This window comes from Asparagus officinalis, chromosome 5, assembly GCF_001876935.1.
Source record: "Asparagus officinalis chromosome 5, Aspof.V1, whole genome shotgun sequence".
NCBI lineage: Eukaryota > Viridiplantae > Streptophyta > Magnoliopsida > Asparagales > Asparagaceae > Asparagus > Asparagus officinalis.
In genome coordinates this window covers 46,294,008-46,300,097 of record NC_033798.1, presented here as the reverse complement: position 1 = coordinate 46,300,097, position 6,090 = coordinate 46,294,008, and the positions used below count along the sequence as shown (strand labels likewise).

Sequence of the window (6,090 nt, the reverse complement as noted above, 5' to 3'; positions counted from 1 at the left end):
TTCATATAAATAATGTCTCCAAATTTTGAGAGCAAACACTACTGCCGCTAACTCAAGATCATGAGTGGGATAGTTTTGTTCATAAGGCTTTAACTGCCTTGAAGCATATGCTATGACTTTTCCATTTTGCATAAGTACACATCCCAGTCCTCTTCTAGAGGCATCACTATAGATAGCAAAGCCTGTGTCTCCACTGGGTAATGTAAGTATTGGAGCAGACACTAATCTACTTTTTAGCTCTTGAAAGCTTTTCTCACATTCATCTGACCAAATAAATTTAACTCCTTTCTGATTAAGACGAGTTAGAGGTGAAGCAATACGAGAGAATCCTTCTACAAATTTTCTATAGTAGCCAGCCATTCCAAGAAAGCTACGGATCTCCGTCACAGTAGTCGGTCTGTCCCATTTAACAATAGCTTTTACCTTCTCAGGGTCCACAGAAATCCCTTCCTTAGAGATTACATGCCCAAGAAATGCTACTTCCTCTAACCAGAATTCACATTTCTTAAGTTTCGCATACAATTGTTCTCTCTTTAATGTGTGCAACACCTGCCTCAAGTGTTCTTCATGTTCTTCTTTACTTCTTGAGTATATCAGAATATCATCAATAAATACCACAACAAACTGATCTAAGAAATGTTTAAATATCCTGTTCATAAGATCCATAAATGCTGCAGGTGCATTTGTGAGCCCGAATGGTAAAACTAAAAATTCATAATGACCATAACGGGTTCGAAATGCAGTCTTTGGCACATCTTCCGGCTTAATCTTTAATTGATAGTAACCAGAACGAAGATCAATCTTTGAAAATACCTGAGCTCCTTGTAATTGATCAAATAGATCATCAATTCTTGGTAATGGATATTTGTTCCGAATGGTTACTTTGTTCAATTCACGGAAGTCAATACATAATCTCATACTTCCATCTTTCTTCTTCACAAATAACACTGGTGCACCCCAGGGTGACACACTCGGCCGAATGAAGCCTTTATCTAAAAGTTCTTGCAGTTGCACTTTTAGTTCTCTCAATTCAGCAGGTGCCATTCGATAAGGAGCCTTAGAGATGGGACTCGTACCAGGTACTAGGTCAATTGAAAATTCAATTTCTCTATCTGGGGGCATTCCGGGAAGTTCATCTGGAAATACTTCTGGAAATTCTCGGACAATTGGTATTTCTTCCAAGCTTGGTTTTCCATCATCAACCATCTCAACTGAAGCCAAATAACCCATACATCCATTTCTCAGCGCTCGATATGCTTTAAGGGCTGAGATAATTTTTAAGGGTTCTTGACACTTGCCGCCCTCAAAACAAAATTCGGGTTGGCCAGGAAATTTGAATACTACTTTCTTTTCTCGACATAAAATAGAAGCATGATTTAAGGATAACCAATCCATCCCCAATATGATATCGAAATCATGCATTTCTAGCATCATTAATTCTACGGGGAGTTCCTTGTCGAGAATATAAATTTTACCCCTACAACCTTGATTTGATACTAATATGCTACCTCCAGGTGTACTAACAAGCAATTCTTGTTGTAGGGTATCACATGGAAATTTGTTTCTCTTAACAAACTGTGCAGCAATAAAGGAATGCGATGCACCAGAATCAAATAGTACTCGAGCAGGAACTGATGCAAAAGTTAGCGTACCTGTCACCATATCCTTGTTTGTTTCTGCCTCCTTCTCAGTTAAAGAATAAACTCGGGCCTTGGCTTGAGGATACCGATTCCCACCACCGGACTGGCCAGTCTGGAAATTATTCCGAGATGGTTGTTGTAGGGGACAATTTGCTATCTTGTGATCTTTCTGACCACATCTCAAACAAGCCCCAGTATTTCTCCAACAACTTTTCGCTTCATGCCCAAGCTTATGACAAACATCACATCTTATAGTTTTCTGATTTGGAAATGGCTCATCTCCGCGTCCAAAATTTTGCTTTTTGTTTCTCCAATTCTTATTTCTTCCACCGCGATTATCCTGCCAGAACCGCTTCTTTGGGTAGGAGCTGCTCGTCTCGTTCTTTGGCTTTGTATCAATTTCATTTTTCTGGTTAGGAATTTGCTCCTCTCTACGTCCAAAATTCTGCTTTTTGTTTCTCCAATTTTTATTTCTTCCACCGCGATTGTCTTGCCAAAACCGCTTCTTTGGGTAGGAGTTGCTTGTCTCATTCTTTGGCTTTGTATCAATTTCATTTTTCTCAATTAACAAGGCCTTCTTTAGCACTTCTCCATATGTAGGGAGTTCAAATGCACTGACCGTCTTTCGGATGTCCGGTCGAAACCCTTCCTCGAAGCGACGAGCTCTATCTTCCTCATTACCCAACAAGTGAATGGCAAATTTTGATAGATAAGTGAACTCTTCTTCATATTCAGCTACCGTCTTGTCACCTTGCTCCAATTTTCGAAACTCCTGTTCTTTTTGTTTACGAACAGTTGAAGGAAAATATTTTTCATAAAAAATCTTTTTAAACTCCTCCCATGATAACTTGTATGCCTTCTCACCCAATGTCCTGACCTGCATTTGCCACCACCCGTAAGCGCGGTCTTTTAACATGTATACTGCATAATCAACCTTCTCCTCTTCAGGGCATTTCATGTATGTGAAGACCTTCTCCATTTCTGTGATCCAATGCTCAGCAATCATGGGATCAGTTGTTCCCTCAAAACTGGGTGGAGATAGTTTCTTGAATTCTCCCATGCCACTTCTTAATTTTGGGTGCTCCTCATTTTGACCATTTGTCCGATTATGATCAATTTGATCTTGTTGTCTGGTGACTACAGTTGTCACTGCTTGCAGCAGATCCATCAACGCATTGTTATCTATTGGGTTCCCGGAAGTGGATGCACGGGAAATTCTAGATCTCATCATTTCACCTATTGTCTGATTTAGATCCCTATCTCCATTAGGAGGAGTTTGCTCATTACCTGGAGCCATATCTTCCTATAAATAATAAAATATTTCAGTCAACTATTATACAAGGAGAAATTCCTAAGTCAGTCACACATATGTAAATTTAAGTAATTAGGAACCAATCATTACTCAACATAATATCACAAGTTAGTATTTACAAACCAAAATATATTATTAATATTTAACTTTTTAGTTCATACACATATCTGAGTATATGGGTTTATATATACATATTTTCTACCAAAATGTCCTACATAAACCAAAAGAGTAACTATAAAAACCCATATACTGATATTACAAAATTGCCCTAACAGTTATGCTCTATTTCCCTGAAGAAGAGGAACTGCTGGAACTAGACTTCTCCTCAGTTGGTTCAGTCTCCTCTGAGTCTTGGTTATCAACAGAATTGGACATTGGATCTGGATCTATGCCGCTAGTCCCCCATCCTTCAAGGTCAAGATCTGGACCAATGCCTAGGCTACTCGACTCACCCACAGAGGGGGCAAGTCTCTGGTCATCACTAGGAATCTGGGCTACAACGGACTCCATGTCAGAGGGGTCGGATGAAATCATAATGATTGAAGGCGATGACTCAACTAGGATAACTTCTACCACGAGATCCTCAAGCTCAGACTCGGATGAATCTACCATAACAACTTCTACTGGTTCGATCTCCGGTGAGTCGGGGGTCATATGGTTAGCCATTATCACATTCGGATCAGTTTTATCGGAAGTGTATCCCCAGTCTCTCAGGCTGGGTTCCCACGAGCTATCTACGGAAACCATAGGGCTGGACAGGGTAGCTGACGAACTGGAAGATGAATTGGTTCCCGCCATCCTACAAAAGGGGAACCATCCATCAGCTTACTGAAGAAAAATGACAAAGTAAAATAAACATCTAAGCACTCCTTAACAACCCTAAAAGGCTTTATTATAAAATATTTATATGTATACATGTATATACATATGTATTCAGACTTATATATCACATAATTAATCCATACTCTAACACTCATCTAGCGCATATACTCTATGATAGCGTGCCCTACAAGGTTTCTAACGTCGAAACCTAAGCTCTGATACCACCTTACTGTCACGCCCCGAAACTACAGCGGAAAATCATAAAATACGGGGTACGCGACAGCAGCGACCCGTGCACGAGACAAGTCTTATGCACAAGTCAAGCCTGGCAAATCATATCGCATAGTTTATTTTCAAAATATTCATAAACCTGCTGATGATAGAAATCAGAGCAACTATATATATATGATTGGTACTTACAGCCCACAAGCTCACCGTTATAAGTATTTTTACAAAACAAAACGAAATATGCTGAAGGTAACATCAACAAGAAGAGGCTCTCCATATAACGCCTCTCAGCCAAAAGCTCAAACCCAAAAGTCGGCTAATAGGAAGCTATGCCGGATCTGAAAAATATTAAAAACAACGGAATGAGCTAGCGCTCAGTGAGAACATTTCCCACTAGAGTTCCTAGATAACTAATAAAATAGTAATAAGAATAATTCTCATAAATAACGAAATTGCAAAATTTGCATGAGAAATTCAAAGATAATAAACTACGATCCAAATATCGTAATATTGTCATTTTTAAGAAAGAATACAACAATTATATTTTCTTTCTCATGTGCAACCGAATAAATTGTGAAATTTCTTGAAATCAAACTCTTTTTTTGAATCAAGGTAAACATTAAGAAGAAAAGTACTAATTTGGGCAAAATCAGAGAATTGTTGTTTTCTTAATTTCACAGTCAAATTATCAGAATCTTATTTTTCGATGAGTTATTTTAAGAACATAAAAGTCACCCCATAGGTCACACTAAGGCTACGAATTTTAGCCCAGTAGCAAGGGAATGCGTAACCGCATCAGATAACAGATAATTCCCGGGAATCGAATGCACCTAACACTGCCATAGGCTACTGGCCAAATACAGAGGGGCCAGAACATATTTCAGAAGGGCCAATACAGAAGAGCCAAGGCCAAATACAGAAGGGCCAAATAAAGGTGCATTCACCATATGGCAGGCAGAACCAATCCATAGTGGACTATTTGAGGGGTTGAAAACATCGAGATCACATGTCAAATGAGAAATACTTTGCATATCGGAATTTGCATATATTTCAAATGAAATTGACAAGGTAAAGCTACTCATTTCAGTTAAAGCAGATTACAGATATTTACTTTTTTTTTATCAGATACTAAGTTACGGCAAATCTTTGAATCCGTTAAACGGTTGAAAAACGTTCCAAATATTTCATCAAAAACTTTCAGATATAACAAAGTCCACAATTATTTGAAAATTGCACGAGAGCCAAATTTATTTTTTTTATATAAAAATCAAATTTGCTTTTCATATATCAGGCTAACACTGTATTATCTTGTGATAAAAATCAAATTTGCTTTTCATATGTCAAATGAGTTTTGTATTTGATTTATCTTGTGATAAAAAATTAGTGTAGTAACCCAACTAATTAAAGTCTTAAAACTTGATTAATAATTTTTTAATGACAGATTAATTAACTAATTAAGGGTATTTTAGGGATTTTACCATAACCCCTGATTAATTGCCACGTTAATAGTTGTGTGGCTAAATGTTATTTGAAGATTTGGACGGCACCTCTTAACGGAAGAATAAAAACAAATGAAAACAGAAAAAAATCAAAGAAAATCGCAGAAAATAAAACAAACAGAAAATATCCTCTCATTTCTTCAACCCAACCCTCTGAGAACCCAGATTGAAATTTGTGAAAAGAAATAAAAGAAGAAGAAGAGGAAGAAGGCAGTGAGAGGAAAACATAGGATTTCATCTAATAAACCCAAGGTATAAACCCTTCTCTTTTGTTGATTTCTTGTTTTAGAAGAGTAAAGTCGTTATAGAAATCTTAGTAAATCAATCAAAATAGAATGAATAAGGGAAATTAAATTGTTATGAATGTGAAATAAAGAATCTAGGGTTTGCAAATTTCTATGTTTAGGAGGCATGAAATAAACTGAAAATAAATAAATAAGCTAACCTTGTTTTTGGGGGGGGGACTTCCGCCGTCGGCCTCTCCTCGTCGTCAGCCTCTCCTCGTCGCCGTCCCACCTCCATGGCAGAGAGAAAGAGAAGGAGAGGGAGAGAGAGAGAGAGAGAGAAGAGAGAGAGAGAGAGAGATGAG

General features: G+C 37.8%; 1 pseudogene; it reads right to left on the bottom strand.

Annotated features, from left to right (window-relative positions):
* The window catches only part of LOC109841789, a 147,455-nt pseudogene extending 144,518 nt beyond the window's left edge, over nt 1–2,937 (bottom strand).